General features: G+C 42.2%; 1 protein-coding gene across 1 annotated transcript in view; it reads left to right on the plus strand.

Annotated features, from left to right (window-relative positions):
* BAIAP2L1 (BAR/IMD domain containing adaptor protein 2 like 1) overlaps nucleotides 1-16,601 on the plus strand; it is a 78,044-nt gene that overhangs the window by 1,135 nt on the left and 60,308 nt on the right. The window lies entirely within an intron of this gene.

Consider the following 16,601-nt stretch of genomic DNA (forward strand, 5'->3'; position numbering starts at 1 on the left):
GAAATAAGATATGTGTTTAATCATCTGCTATTAATAGAACACAAAACAACTTTTGTTTTAATTCGGTTTAGGCTTATGGAACCCAAGTTCTCCAAATGCATTTGTAGTCGTTTTTAAGACCCACAGTCGGGTCATTTCTATAGATTACTTTTTTTTTTTTTTTTAACTCTAAAATTTAGTTTCTAGATTTGCAAGGTCTGAGTGAATTCCTGAAATCAGAGAAGTTTATTGACTTTTGTTGGGTAAGAATAAAAGCATGAAAATAGGTTCATAATCCTTTGTTCAAAAGACTGGTTCCCTTTATCTGAATACACAAATCCTGTCACATGTGGACTGTATTGCATTCACACTAAACACAGTAGATACAGTTGTCATAGCATTCTCAGTAAGCTCAGTAAGTAACTGTGACCAAAATCTGGTCCTTATTCATGTTTCCTTAGAAGAGGGCAGTTTTTAGAAATCCCAGAAATTTGAATGTTAAGGTTTTACCTTTCTGTTGAGATTGTTTAGGTGATCCTGAAGATGGTGGGGGTAGGAATGTGTGGGCTGTTGACTGTGTTAATATAACATTGTTACTCTTCAACTTGGGAGTTGTGGCTACTCTGATGACTGTCAATAAAAGACAGTAAAACTGTATGTTATTGAGAAATGGAGATCATTGCAAATTTGAGTGGAATTGTGACCCTGCCCCTGTGCCTCCAAGACACAGGCTGGTATATCTTTCCAATCTGAGATGAGATATGACTCAGGCATCTAATCCTGAAGTCACTCTTCTCTGCTTTTTCTCCCAGTTCTTCCTCACTGTCACTTTTAGTGGTGACTCAGCGAAGGGGCTGTGCTCAAGTGAATTACAATCTCACAGATATCAATTTTGCATTACCCAAAGAACTGAGGCAGGAGGGAAAAGGTGTGGATTTCATGGTCTGGGTTATGTGTGTTTATCGACACTGTTGTTTAGTCGCTAAGTTTTGTTCAACTCTTTGTGACCCCATGGACTGTAACCTACCAGGCTCCTCTGTCCATAGGATTCCCGAGGCAAGAATACTGAAATGGGTTGCCATTTCCTTCTCCATAAAACATTGTAAATCATTTTTGTATTTTGAAAGGCTGTGATACCCTGACAGTCAGAGACCTGTACCTTATTGCTTTCCATTCCCAGGTGTCTTAAAACATACTAAAAGCTCACAGATGTTTATTGACTGACTTTAATCACCATTTCCTCGTTAATGTTTTAGGGTCAGGTTTAGGTTAGAATGGTGGGATAATAATTTACAGCCCCAGACAGCAAGTTTATATATAATCTATAAAGTGAATGCCACTAGCTCATGCTTTGACTATGATAGAAATGCACAGTGAAATTTCACAGATCTGATTGAAAGCCCAGCATCTTTTTACCACCTCCTCTTTCGGTTCTTCCTCCCCCCAACCCCCTCAAAACCAAACCTGAAAACAATTTAAGTTTAATATGGTAAGAGTCTCCCAGCAGCGTGGATGAACCTGGAAAAGAGATCTCCTTGATGTTAACTGGCAAGTTAGAATGTTTTACTAATAGAAATGCAGCCTAACCAGGTGCATTTACAAAAAAGCCTCCTGCAAATGAGATTTTATGACTCGTATGGGTTTTGGTATTTTTTACTACTCAAATTTCTCTAACTTTGAAATAAAGGAATAAATTCTTTAGAGAAAAGGGGGGATTATGAAGTAGTGTGACCCTCTGTATGCAGTATCAAATATCTTTAAATATTTATTTTAACATTTGCTGAGTTTTTTTCAATGTGTACTTAGACAAATGGTTACCAGAGAGCTATACTAAATCCCAGGAGGATGTGTGTTTTATGACTTCACAAGCAAATGGCATGATAGTAAGCCCCAAAATGTCAGGTAGTGTCACTGTTGCTAATTAGAATTAAGCCAAAGATCCCTCCCCACACTTCAGCCTATACAACACCCATAATTTCCCTCAGCAGCTTGCTTGTGATTTTGCATGGGTTTTCTGATGAGTGCATGCTTTAGTGGTACAAGGAAGAAGAAGTTTAAAAAAAAAAAAAAAAAACCCTTAATTAAAAGTAACCACACACACACAGAAGTAACCACAACCTTGCTGGAAGTTAGACCTGTTGGTCTGAGGAAGTTAAGGACGGCTGGATGTGATGTCATCCCTGCATTAATCTTGCTGAAGCAGCAGTGTTGGGGGAAGGGACACAGAGGTCTTTGTTTAAATGTCACCTCCTCAGGTGTCCCATTCAGACAGCTTTAAAGTTGAAGACAGCCCTATCCGTCTCCCAACCCCCTCCACACTCACACACCTGTAGTGCTCACTACCTTAGCATATATTGTTGTTCAGTCACTAAGACTTGTCTGACTCTTTTGTGACCCCATGGACCATAGCCCACCAGGCTCCTCTGTCCACGGCATTTCCCAGGCAAGAATACTAGAGTGGGTAGCCATTTCCTTCTCCAGGGATCAAACCCGAGTCTTCTGCATTGGCAGACAGATTCTTTACCACTGAGCTACCAGGGAAACCCTTGGCATATAATATATATTTATTTATCATGTATGTCTATTATTTACATGTATGTTTATTATTTATCATGTATGTTTATCTCTACTCCAACTCAAATGTGATCTCCCAAACGAAAGAAGCTTTGTTTGGTTCTGAGCACCTAGCACACAGTTCCTGGCACCTAATAGGTGCATATACTTATTGAATAAATGAATGTTTAATTAATTTAGTAAGCTCCTGTCCTGTGCCAGGCTCCCCTGTCCCTCCCTTGACACTTTTCATAGAGCATTTGTTTCATTCTAATTACACATCAGCCCTCAAGGTGGGCCTGTTTGTTTACTGTTGAGAAAGTGAGGCTGGAAGTCAGTGCCCACAGGCCAGTTCCCCTGCCAGCCTCCATCCCCGTTCCTTGGTATCGGAGTTTAGTTTGTAGTAGCCAACAAACGCGCAAACCAATTACATTTTCATACTTTGGTGCCTAAGGTGTCACCCAAAGTTTGTTATTGCTAACTCATCATCATTAGCATGTTGTAAACAAACCTTCAAGTAAGAAAATGAGGGACTTTCGTTCTTTCATTGGGTAAAGCAAGCAGTCTACACCTGCATGCTCAGTTTTGCTTGTATAATGGTGGTTTATTTTCTCAGCTTGGGTTTAAGTGGGGATGTTTCAGTGGAAGTCCTGCCTGGTTGGCTTCCAGTGTGGGCTGTGGCATATAGGTCTAGGTTTTGAAGCTGGTGGCTCAGACAGTAAAGAATCTGCCTTCAATTCAGGAGACCCAGGTTCAGTCCCTGGGTCGGGAAGATCCCCTGGAGAAGGAAATGGCTACCCACTCCAGTATTCTTGTCTGGAGAATTCCATGGGCCAGAGCCTGGTGGGCTACAGTCCATGGGGTCGCGAAGTCAGACACGGCTGAGCAACTAACACTTTCACTTTTTTTTTTGGAAGCTTTTGGTCGCTGTTTATATTTATTGCTGTTGCTGTGTTGGCTACTTGATATCTTCATCTGTTCCCATAACACTGCTTTCTTCAGGTATGCTGAAGATAAAATAGCATCTGAAGAAGCTCAGATAATTTGGGCTCCATGATGACTAAAAAAGGGAATTGTAAGAATCAGGTGTCAGGTAGCAGCAGAAAGGGTTGCCAGGTATCAAATATTAAACTGCACAGCCCAGTGTTATAACATCTTGTCTGTAAACACAAAGCTAAACAATGAGTGTCTTTTCCTGTCATAACATCTTTTCTTGATTGGAAAGAGGTTTTAGAACTATGATAACATTACTATGCGGACAGAGCAGCATCCTTTATTAACAAGGCTGGGGCCACTCAGACTTGTGACACCATTCACAAGTTCCAGGTTGCCTCTGACTACATGTGTGACATTATTCCAGGCTTGGGCATTAGTTCTTACCTTGCACTTCTGTCATAATGAACTGCAGGCAGACCTGCAGGGAAAACTAGTGTGTGTGCAGTTGCAACCGTTTGGATTGTTTTTTCCCCTCAGAATTCTACACAGCTATTTATTCTGCAGTTCAAATGTAAAACTCATTATAAAAGCAACACAAATATCCATTGAACTTACCTGTTAACATTTGCAAATACATTTTTATTTATTTATTTTTATTTCTAAAACTTTTTATTTTTACTGAAGTACAGTTAAAGATTTACAGTGTGTTCATTTCTTCTGTATAGCAGTGATTCAGTTATATATATATGTACATCTTACGATCCTTTTCCATTATGGTTCACAGGGTATTGAACATAGTCCCCTATGCTATGCAGTAGGACCTTGTTGTTTATCCATTCTATTCCTAAAACTTTTTATTAAACTTTAATCTACATACTGAAAGGCTTGCTTAGGCCTTTATAGCTCACTAAATTGTCACAAACTGAACCCACATGTGTATTCAGCATCCAGAAGTAGACCCTGGCCAGCCCCCGAAGCCCCTCTCATGCCCCCTCCAGGCGTTGTACCCACTCCAAGATAGCTACTCTCCTAACTTAGAGCAGCACGGGCTAGTTTGGCTTATCTTGTCTGCCTTCTTTCACCCGATATGTTTTTTGGATCCACCCATCCATATCACAGCAGTAGTTGCCATTCGTTTTTCTTTCACTGTGTAGTATTACAAGGTGTGACTGTATCACGGTCTGTTCTTCTTTGAGGGGCGTTTGGATTGTTTTCAGACAACTCAAGGATATTATGAATAGTACGAGTCTGGTGGGCATAGGCCCTCATTTCTCTCGTGTGTGTACACAGAGGAGTGGAGTTCCCGGATTATCAGGTATTTAAATATTTATTCAGCTTTGGCAGAAACTGCTAAGCTGTCTGCCAAAGTGGTTGCATCCGTTTACATTCCCACCAGAAGTGTGTGAGAGTTCCGGTTGGTTGCTCTACAACCTCATCAACAGTGGATATTTTCCTTCCTTTTCATTTTGGTCGTTCTGATGGGTATATGCAAAAGTAAAAAAATTAATTCAAGGCGAAAGTTTGCCCCAGGCTTGCTGGTTGGAGTTCTTGTAACCGCAGCAGGAATGCCATCTACCTGGGGGATTCGAAGACAGATTCAAAGACAGAATAGAGACCTAGGGATCAGATGCCTGAGAGAGGCATCAGTGGTGGTGTTCAGTAGAGTAAAAGATAAATTTCAGTTTATTGGACTCTCAGACTCTCATAGCTGAACACATCAAAAGGTTTTCTTGTGGGCTCAGGCCCATGGCGCCAGCAAGATGGACAAGTGTTGCAGTCTTCATACTGCCAGCAAGCTCCATGGTCACCGACGAGGCCGTAAGTGGCATGATAAACAGTACAAGAAAGCCCATTCCGGCCCAGCCCTGAAGGCCAGCCCTTTTGGGGGCACTTCTCCTGCCAAGGGAATTGTGCTCGAAAAAGGAGGAGTTGAAGCCAAACAGCCAAATTCTTCCCTCAAGAAGATGTCAGGGTTCAGCTAATCAAGAATGGCCCAAAGAAAAATCACTGCTTTTGTACCCAATGATGGTTGCTTGGATTTTATTGAGGAAAATTATGAAGTTCTGGTTGCTAGCTTTGGTCACAAAGATCATGTTGGTGACATTTCTAGAATCCTCTTTAAGGTTGTCAAAGTAGCCAACGTCTCACTTTTGGCTTTATACAAAGGCAAGAAGGAAAAACCAAGATCATAAATTTTTATGATGAAAGCACGATAGTAATAAATTCTCATATACCCAAAAAAAAAAGGTTTCCTTGTGTAAGAAGTTTGTGGGGCACAGATGAACCATAATTAAATGAACTAGACTGCTGGGAGGTGTAGAATCAGAGTTATTTGAACTTTCTAGTTAACTGAGTATTAAGGAGAGTTATGACCAACCTAGACAGCACATTAAAAAGCAGAGACATTACTTTGTCAACAAAGAGGTCCATCTAGTCAAAGCTATGGTTTTTCCAGTGGTCATGTATGGATGTGAGAGTTGGATGGTGAAGAAAGCTAAGTGCAGAAGAATTGATGCTTTTGAACTGTGGTGTTGGAGAAGACTCTTGAGAGTCCCTTGGACTGCAAGGAGATCCAACCAGTCCATCCTAAAGGAGATCAGTCCTGAGTGTTCATTGGAAGGACTGATGTTGAAGCTGAAACTCCAATACTTTGGCCACCTGATGCGAAGAGCTGACTCATTGGAAAAGACCCTGATGCTGGGAAAGATTGAGGGCAGGAGGAGAAGGGGACCACAGAGGATGAGATGGTTGGATGGCATCACCGACTCGATGGACATGAGTTTGGGTAAACTCCGGGAGTTGGTGATGAACTAGGAGGCCTGGCGTGCTGCGGTTCATGGGGTCACAAAGAGTTGGACATGTCTGAGCGACTGAACTGAACTTTTCCTTTCTGTGTGACTTTTCTTAAAAACATACTTTACTGTTACAGGCACAATAGACTAGTTTTTAAAAGCATTTCAGTGAGTTACAGTTAAATCAAGAGGCTTCAAGACTAGTATTTTTTTCTAAAGGAAATGTTATTTTTAATTTGGGTCTTCTCCACACTTAGATTGTTCATGCTTGAGAACAAGTCCCCCAGATTATACATCTCTGCATTTCCCACAGTTATCCATGTTTTATTTATTTGTGTGTGTTGGTTTTAATCTTAGAGGCTCTTGAAAACTGATATTTTTATATAGATATATGTAGAAATAATATAGAACATATAGGAAAAAAAACATATTTTGCTGATACCAGAGAATTTCCAAAATTTCTGTGAATATTTACACTGAAAGTAAAAGTTACCCAGAATCCCACACTATTAACTCTTATTGTCACTCTTTCAGATATTTTTCAGTACATCTTTCCATGTCAGTCAGTATTGTGTGCTTCATCATTTCGGTGACTCTCCATTCTTCCTCAGAATTTATTCATCCACCCACCTCTTCTTGGACGTTAGGTCGTTGCCAATACCTTGCTATTAAAGTACTGCTGTGAACACCATTGTAGGTGAAACTTGCACAGATCTGGGATCTTTTCCTTAAGCTAAATCCCCTGCAAGGGGTAGTCAACATATTTGCTATACATTGCAAAATGCCCTCCAGAAAACACACCCCAGGCCATGCTGTAATCTGATTGAGTGAGCATGGACCTTTCCTGAACCTCAACCAATTAAGTAGATGTTTTAAAATGGCTTCCTTTATACACACACACACATACACACACACACACACACACACATATATACATATGATATGTATATATCCCATAGAGAGTTTTAAAAAAAATAGTAAAACATGTATAAAACCTATAACAGGGTAGTTTGTGGACATTGGCCTGGAAAACACCCGAGATTTCATGTCTGGCAGTCATGGGTGTAATTTCCCCTATAAACTTTGTACTTGATGTGTCTGCAGTAATTACAGCTCTGCAGCCCTTGAGGCCCATATACTTTTGTTCTTACTTTCCTCAGCCTTGATTTTATCATTCTCTTTACGTTTTCCAGACATTGAGTCTGTCTTTCTGGTTTATCATTATTTTAAGGACTGTGTTCTGTTATAACTGTGTTCTGTTATAACTCAAATCTTTGTGGATAAAGGTGAGACTTGTGGAAATGAGATGAAATGTTGCTGGTTTCTCTCTCATTCGAAAATAGATGAAAAATATCACGAGAATGTGTTCCCAATCCAGGGAGCAAACTTTTAAAAAAAAAAAAAAACACCCATCGGAGACATAAGGGATTGCTCATGGCCTTCCAGAGCTATGTGCTGAGAAAGAACAGCTGGTGAGTGAGGGTGCCCTTGGGTTTGTTGCTTAAAATGGTTTTATTTGTGTGGTACTTTGGAGGTTAAAAGTCCCTAAACAGTAGCAATTCCTTCACTAAAATAGGAAAGGATAGTTGTGGTTAACTCTAGGGGAGAGGACGAGGGGCTTTTATGTCTGTCTTACACTCTGCCTTCTGGTTTATATTTTATGTGGCGGATTATGTTTATAATATTTAAGCTAAAAAAAAAAACCCTAGAAATTGATAAATCTATTCCATATTAATGGATAAGAAATTTTAAAAACTAACCTAAAATGTGTCACTTCCTCTGTTTTGTAAACTGACTTTCTAGGGGTAAACCTAATTTAAAATCTTACCATTTTCTCTTAGTTTTTCCCTATGGGGGGCACATGTTTACCTTTTACTAAAACCTGAAAATGTGAATGCAGCAGAACGATTCAGCAACACTGAGCACCAAATTCCAGTTCTTACAACTGTCTTTACAAACTCTCATGCCTGATGCTGCAAGCAGGCCGCTGACCCCCTTCAAGGTGCAGCTGTATCCGTGAACAGGGCACATGCAGGAAGAAGACATGTGCCAGTGAGAAAAGGTACAAAAGCGGGACTCCAACCTGCCAATGTCAGAAGGGACGGAAGTTCAGATGATAACACACTGCCTGTCATAGACGTGGAAAGACTGGGGCAGGAGGTCAGGACTGATCTCAGCTAATGAGTCCAGCTACAAGCCACCCCTGGGTGCTTCCTTTTCACCTGCTGGACGGAGCGGCCCCTCCTGAGTTACAGGGAGGGAAGCCCCGGTCTCTGGGGAGAGGAGGACCAGAGACCACCCTGGTCACCTGTTGGATTCAGATGCCTGAGGCCTAAGCTAACCAATCCCTTTCTGGCCACAGAAGTTCAAAGGACGAAAGAAAATCAGGAAAATCACAATGACAATTCTTTATAATTAAGTGCTGCCATTAAAAAAACAATTAAAACTTTAATGGTTTTAATGGACCAAATGGTTTATTTTTTCTTTGGCTTCATCTTACACTTGGAGTGCCAGACACAACTATGTCTGATGGTACAATCTATTTCTAAGTGCATAGACACTTTAAACATACAAAAAACTTGTTCTTACATGACATTCAGTCCCACTTTCGTGCTCCCAAGACTGACGACTTCTTCAGCGAGCCGACCCATCCTTTGTGTTACCCCAGATTCCTGTATGTACTTGATGATGTATTCCTCCATTTGACCTTGCCTTCAGTTCTCACCCACCTCATACGATGGTTGTGTAGATTATGTGGATACAAAAGTTGTCAGGACAGTGTGTTAGCTGCTAGCAGTGGTGTTTTTGTTTGCTAGACCACAACCACCCTCCATGTGTTGGTTTTCATCTGTCTTGTTTACTGCTTATCCTCAAGCAGAGTGACCCACACATAAGTGGATAAAAGAATAGTGTCAATATTATTGGCACAAATTTTTCTCTTAGTCAATAAGCTGTGCACTCCTTGAGGATTTTTTGAAATCTCTCATCGTGCTGATGGCCCAGTAAGAGCTTAAAAATATTTGTTGGGTAAACACAGAAGCTGTGTGCTTATCACACCATTGTAACGAAACCCTCACCTGCTCCGTGGTGGGTGGAACTGCAGTTGCACTGACAATCACAGCCACCATGTTCCAAGCAACTGTTAGGGATGCGCCAGCTTCCCACCTACATTCATTCCTTCAGCAACTCTCTTCTTGTGCACCAGGCTGTGCCAAGCACAGAGGTCACCCATGGGAACCACCCTGGAGAAGAAACAGCCTGTGCTGTTCTCGAGTTGATAGTTTATGACAGGACAGCAGTGCCTTTCCCTTGCACCTCAGCCTGCCCGGGATCATCAATTCCGCTTCCTTCTCCTTCTGCACTTGCAGTACTGGAGGTGTCCTGCGTTTACCAGTTCTGTTCTTCAGACTTTGTTTACTTTGTCCTAGTGCTGGGAGAAAGGAGGAAAAGAGGGATGTATGAGCAAGTCAAGTTCAAGAGGAGTTTCTTAGGTGTTTGTAAGCAGTCTTTGGAAAGCTGGCTGTATGAGAGAAGTCGGTGAGAAACAAAACATAGCCAAAGCTTTGGAAGGTTTGATTCCCCTCACCAGCATCAGAACTATATTTAAAACAAACAAGCTGTTTTTACATTATTTTGAGTTTTTGAGCTATATTTCTGATTGCAAGGGCTTGGATTTTAATGCAAAGCAGAATGACCCGTCTCATGGGCTCTGATTGAGGGACGTTCATTAGAATTGTTCTAGGTATTATGTAAGAGTGGTGTTTGGAAAGAACTAGTAAAGGTAAAAAAGGAATATCGCTGGATATTTGAAATCAGTAATTTACTGCTGACCGTTGAACAACACGGGTTTTAATTTTCCCAGGTTCACTTATACTTGGATTTTTCTCAGTAGTAAAATCAGTATTGCTGTATTGATGGAATCTGTGGATATGGAGGGCCGACTGTACTCACATTTTCAACCGTGGCGAGAACAGGTGCCCCTAACCCTCTTATTGTTCAAGAGTCAACCGGACTTTGATCTGGTAAAGTTCCTGTTGCTCGTTACGTATCAATACTTGGGGACTTTCTAAACAAACACAACTCAGTACACAAGACATTCTTCCTGTAGTTTCATTGCTTTTAACTCCATGACACACCTTTTAAAATTAATAACTGGGCAGACGGGAACACTTAACCAAATGGTCTAGCACACCCTACAGCCTTTAAAGTATGTGTCTGTTGACAGCTATTTTAAACCTAGTATCTAATCAGTCACTGTTTCCTTAATAGATACCATCTATCTGTGGTAAAGTCATATACTTCTAAATGATATAAGTTATATTAAAGATATTTGCATTTCTTATTTTCACCATGTCAATCTAGATTGCCTGGGTATTTTTTCATACCCGTTTCCCTTAGACTCTGCATTTTCAAGGCCTCAGGGAGCTCTTCCCTCAGTCCCCTGTGGGTCCTGTGTGTCGAGCATAGGGCCAGGCTCACTATATGTGAGTCATAAGGACTGAACAAGGCTCTTGTTGTTTCAAAGGCCCAGACATGAGGACTTGACAAAGGTGTGTATGTGTTAAGTCGCTTCAGTTCTGTCCAGCTCTTTGTGACCCCATGAACTGTTTGTAGCCCACTGCTCCTCTATCCATGGGGTGCTCAGGCAAGAATACTAGAGTGTGTTGCCATTTCCTCCTCCAGGGGATCTTTCCGACCCAGAGATCAAACCCCCGTCTCCTATGTCTCCTGCATTGGCAGGCAGGTTCATTACCACTAGCACCACTTGGGAAGCCCCCGAAAGTGTGTCAGTCGTTCAACTATGTCCAACTCTTTGCAACCCCATGGACTGTAGCCTGTCAGGCCCCTCTGTCAGTGGGATTTCCCAGGCAAAGTGAAGTGATCCATAAGTCCACATTATCTAGTATCTATCTATCATTGCCGTGATAGATTGATCTCCCCACACACACATACACACGAATACTAGAAAAGAAGGCGATCTCCAGATTCTGATTGAAAGTTATGCAGTAGTTGTCCTGGCACTGTGGCTATAGTAAGGATTATTTCCCTTCTTTCAAATAAGAACATGGACCTCTAGGAACCAAGCAAAAATGGGTACTAGTATTATCATAGCTGGAATTTCAAGAAGTGATTCTTTTTTAACTTCCGACGCTCAGGTATTACTTCCTTTGAAGTTAAAGGTCCAAAAGTTGCTTAAATTCTGGGGCAGCGTCCCTGGATCCCCTTACTAATGGAAGCCAGTATGGGCCAGGCATTGCTTCCACGTCTGATAACACTGGCAGTTGGCAAGCTGGGATTGCTTGCTCTCGGTGCTGCCCTGAAATTCATGCAACTGTGTGGAGTCACAGTACTGGCTGGACCTTGGACCCAGTATAATCATCTACGCTTAAAACCACAAGGAAAAGTGGTTTCAGATGATTCCACTCACAGACAGATGTGAAACTTTTGTCTGGTGTTTAAAGTAAAATGAAACTTTCTAGTGTTATAGGGTTCAGGCTGTTGGGTTTTTTCCCAGATTATGTTACCAGAGGATCGTGAACACCGATTGCCTATAACATGATTCTTCCTCCACAATTTTCTTAAAAGAACAACCATTGAAACCTAGTGCAGTAGTTTACTGGGTGGGATAGCCCCGGGACATCATTTTCTTGACAGGTTTGATAATTTCGTCCAAAAGATTTGAAGAGTTACAGAACACACTTCTTTCTCACCCCAGTGTGTTGGGACCTTTTTATTCTGCTTAATTGTGCTTGGCTTCAGAGCAGTTTTGGTGGCCTAAATGAGTAGGGAAGGTGGAGTTTTGTTACAGAACTCTGTGTCTTTAAACAATGAAATAAAAGATCCCGGAGATGTGACTGCTTCTAGTTAACGGATCTTAAGAAGTAGCAGTACATACCTTTCTGGTTCAGGTCACTCTGCTTCTCTTCACTTGATTGGTTCTTAAGGAGCTTAGGACCTACCAGGTTCTCAGAACTCTCTCAGAATGTTCTAGGAGAGGCTAAGCCCAGAGAGCTGGCCCTGTGCTTTACTAACCACTGGCCCAGTGGCTTCTTGGGCAGAGGTCATGTGGCGGGGGCGGAGCCGGGGACCCTTGGCACCTCATGGCATCATTTCTAGCATGCCTTTTGCCCTCTGAATGAAGGACCCGCTTGGTAGAAATAATTATCTATAAGCCAAAGCCTGGTTATGGATAAAGAAAGGGAGGCAAAACAATGTTTAAGTCAAAGTTTCTGAAGCGAGGTTGCGGGGGTCCTCTCCAAGGAAACTATCCTTCGAGAGGAACACAATAAGGATTTTTTTGCCTAGAGAAGCTTTGCCAAACTCATTCCTCAATTGTAGCTGGAGAGACAACCGCTAATCCAGCAGGAGATTCGTCTCCAAATGGCTGGGTTTTCTTTTTCTACTAATGGATCGGATTGATTGACCGGCAGAGGTTGCTGCTAAAGCTACATGGGCTTAAGTGCTCTTCAGACCAGGAGCATCGTTCCATCTGGTCCTGGACCAGTGTTCACAGAAGACAGGGGATGGCCTGTGTCTCAGCACATCCGACTTTTCAGTGGGCAGCAGGCTAGTCAGAAATCACAGCTCTGTAGCCTTGATGAAGGCTACAGTCTTCCCAGGTGTAAGGACAAAAGTCTTCCCAGATGGCTCAGTGGTAAAGAATCCGCCGGCCGGTATAGGAGACGAAGGAGATGTGAGTTCAATCCCTGGGTCAGGAAAGATCCTCCAGAGGAGGAAATAGCAACCCACTCCAGTATTCTTGCCTGAAAAATTCCATGGACAGAGAGCTAAGCAGGCTACAGTCCATGGGCTCACAGAGAATCGATCACAACCGAGCGATTAAGCATGCACATACACCCTTAGCAGCCTGGGATGTTGAGAAGAGCTGTCAAGGATTTTTGTTGTTGCTATTTGTTTGTTTGTTTTTAAACATCTTTATTGAGGTGTAACTTATAAACTATAAAATTCACTCATTTTAAATGTACAATTCAATAATTTTTTAGTAAATTTACAGAATTGTGCAGCCATTACCACAAGCCAATTTTATAACATTTCCATCATCCCACAAAGGTCCTTTATGCCCATTTGCTGTCATTTCTCATTCTCAACCCCAGCCCCGGGCAATCACTAATATATTTTCTTTGTCTTTTCTAGATATTTCGTAGAAATGGGATCATACAATAATAGGTAGTCTGTTGTGGCCAGCTTCTTTCACTTTTGCATAATGGAATTTGTCCATGTTGTACTTTACTCATTTTTTATGGCATTTTTATTCCATATATGGATGTATCCTGTTTCTTCACCTGTTCACCAGTTAATGGACATTTGAATTGTTGCCAGCAAGGTATTTTTTTAAGAACTATATTATCACCTAACTATTTAAAAAGTAATTTAAATGTCAGCTTGGAGAAACATAGACTTGGGAAGCAAAATTCACGAGGAAAGAATGGCATTTATAGGCTCTGTAAGCCTGTTATGGGGCTTCCCTGGTGGCTCAGTGATAAAGAATCTACCTACCAATCAATGCGGGAGACATGGGTTCAATCCCTGGATTAGGAAGATCTCCTGGAGAAGGAAATGGCAACCCACTCCAGTATTCTTGCCTGGAGAATCCCATGGACAGAAGCCTGGCGGACTCCAGTCAGATAAGACTTACTGACTAAACAACAGCAAAGCCTGTTATGACTTAGTAGGTAAAGGGCAGAGTCTTGCAGCTTCCATGAGCCTCAGGTTGAGCTAATGAAGCCACGAGCAGTGCATTACCTCACTCTGGGAATCCTGGCCGTGGCTAATCAACCCGCCTAGTCATTGAGTCTGTGTGCTCATCAGATGAGCTGAAGGTACGTCATGCAGCCGATTCATCCAGGAGCACACACAGCTCTTACATGATTCTAAAAGAATTCAAGAACTGCCACTGCGAGTACAGCTTGGGCAGCATCACTGCTCTTGGTGCTGGAAGTGCAGTGATCCTTGACCTTAATTCATTTCCTTAGTTTTTACTAGTGAGACAGAGTACACAGGTAGTATCCTGTAAGGTAGAGACAAGCCTTTTGAGGAAGGAGAAGCAAGAAACAGACCTGGAGAGAGGAGGAGGGTCGAGGAAGCGTCTCAGACCCAGGCGGCCGGGTGTCCAGGAGGAAAACCTGCAGGCAGGAGAGCAGGGTCCTCGCCTTGGCCCGTTGAGAGCACAGCCCAGAGGCCACTGTGTCTGGAGCACAGCGCTGGGGGTGGAGAGGGGCGGCGGCCGCCCTTGATCGCGGGCCATAGCCACGCTCTCGGTGCCTGGTCCTACCCTGTGGTGAGATGGACAGAAGTCACTGCTGACTTTCCTCCGTGGGAGACTCGGGCCCTCTATGTGTTCTCTATGCTTGGTCATGTCTGACTCTGCGACCCCATGGACTGTAGGCCACCAGGCTCCTCTGTCTATGGAATTCTCCAGGCAAGAATACTAGAGTGGGTTGCCATTCCATTCTCCAGGGGATCTTCCCAACCCAGGGATCAAACCCAGGTCTCCTGCATTGCAGGAGGATTCTTTACCAGCTGAGCCACCAGGGAACTACCTTTATTTCTCTTCCCCTGCGTAGATAGTTCAGTCTTGGGTCTTTTTTTAATGCTGACAAGGGAAACAGTTTATGGTACTTAAACAGTACTTTTCACCTATCAGGCAAAAAAGTATGATAACACCAAGTGTTGGTGATCATGGCAAAGTAGTACGGTGGTTGTAGGAGCACAGATTGTTGCAGCCACTTTGGAGAAAGTGTTTGACAATATCAAACAAAAATGAAAAATCTATCATGTACTCTGTGCCCCAGTGATTCTGTTTCTAGGTAAATTCTTCCCTGTGTGCACAAAGAGACATGGACAGCTTCTTGGCAAACAGTTGGTATTAGCAGTAACTTGTAAGCCCTCTAAATGTTACTTAGACGAGGAAGTAAAAAAATTGGCTTATGTGGTTGTGGGGGACTGGAAAGTCTGAAATTATAGGGTAAGCCGGCAGGCTGAAAGTCCATGAGCAGAATGTCTTCTTCCTCAGGGAAACCTCAGTTTTATTCTTAATGCCTTGCAATGGATTGAGTTAATCCCACGCAGATTATGGAGGATACTCTCCTAAAGGCTACTGGTGGTTAACCACATCTTCAGAAGTCCTACACAGCAACACCTAAATTAGTATTCAGTCGACTAACTAGGTACAGTAGCAGACACACAAAATCAGCCATCACAAAGGGATACAGAAAGAAGTTAAATAGGAATAAACTCAGTTAACACATATCAAGGTCAACAGGTCTCTGAAGTTTAACATTGAATTTTTTAAAAAGTAAGATGTGACAGTAAAATTTATTATATGATACTATTTATTTAAATGCTCAAGCAAAATTACCAATCCTGACTAAATATTTGTGTGTATAAAATGAGTTAGAAAGTTTCTAGTCAATTAGTGGTTCCCTGTGGGGAGGAAAAAAACATATGAGACTTGGATGGGGTGGCTAAAACACCTTTTGGTTTTACCATGTAGTTCTGTAACGTTTTAATTCCTTTTCAACAAAGGAAATCAACATGGCAGTGTTACCATTATTAATTCCCGGAAGGACTACAGGTAGTTGGAGAATCTTTTTCTTCCCCACTCCTTCCCTTTTTTTAAAGGAAAGAAAAGGAGAAAGTCAGAAATATTTGTTTGCCTGGGTAGAACTTGTCCATATTGTGTAACTATTAGGTTAATTATACTCCTCTAACATCAAGAGGAGCTTCCCTGGTGGCTCAGCAGTAAAAGAATCTGCCTACCAATGCAGGAGATGTGGGTTCGATCCCTGGTCGGGAAGATCCCTTGGAGAAGGAAATAACAACTCATCCAGTATTCTTGCCTGGGGAAGCCCATGGACAGGGGAGCCTGGTGGGCTGCAGTCCGTGAGGTTGCAAAGAGTCGGACAGGACATAGCGACTAAACAACAGCTACAAATCAGGGGTAAGATTACAAGAAACCTTCCCCAAAGAAAATATTGTAGAAACTTGCATAATTTCTTACCCTAAAATAGTGATCTCTGTCATAAAAGCATTTCTATCTCACTTTATTGCATAATCCTCAAGGAACTTACCTGGAGGCCTGAGGGGTGAGTGCAAAGGTTAGTGCCCGGGGCTAACTCTACCTGTGGGACCTTCGGGGAGGTTTTTATATTTCACATCTCAAAGTTTCATGTCTCACCTCTAAAATGGGGATGATAACTGTTGCATTGTTAGGGTCTGAAGAGAGAACCCAAGTGAGGTGCCAGGCCTAAAGCCTGAAACATAGACTCTGGAGCATCAAAATGCATCTCAGAAAGAAAAAAGGAATAGAGTTTCCAACTG

The sequence above is a fragment of the Dama dama genome, chromosome 10 (assembly GCF_033118175.1).
Source record: "Dama dama isolate Ldn47 chromosome 10, ASM3311817v1, whole genome shotgun sequence".
In the NCBI taxonomy this organism is placed as follows: Eukaryota; Metazoa; Chordata; class Mammalia; order Artiodactyla; family Cervidae; genus Dama; species Dama dama.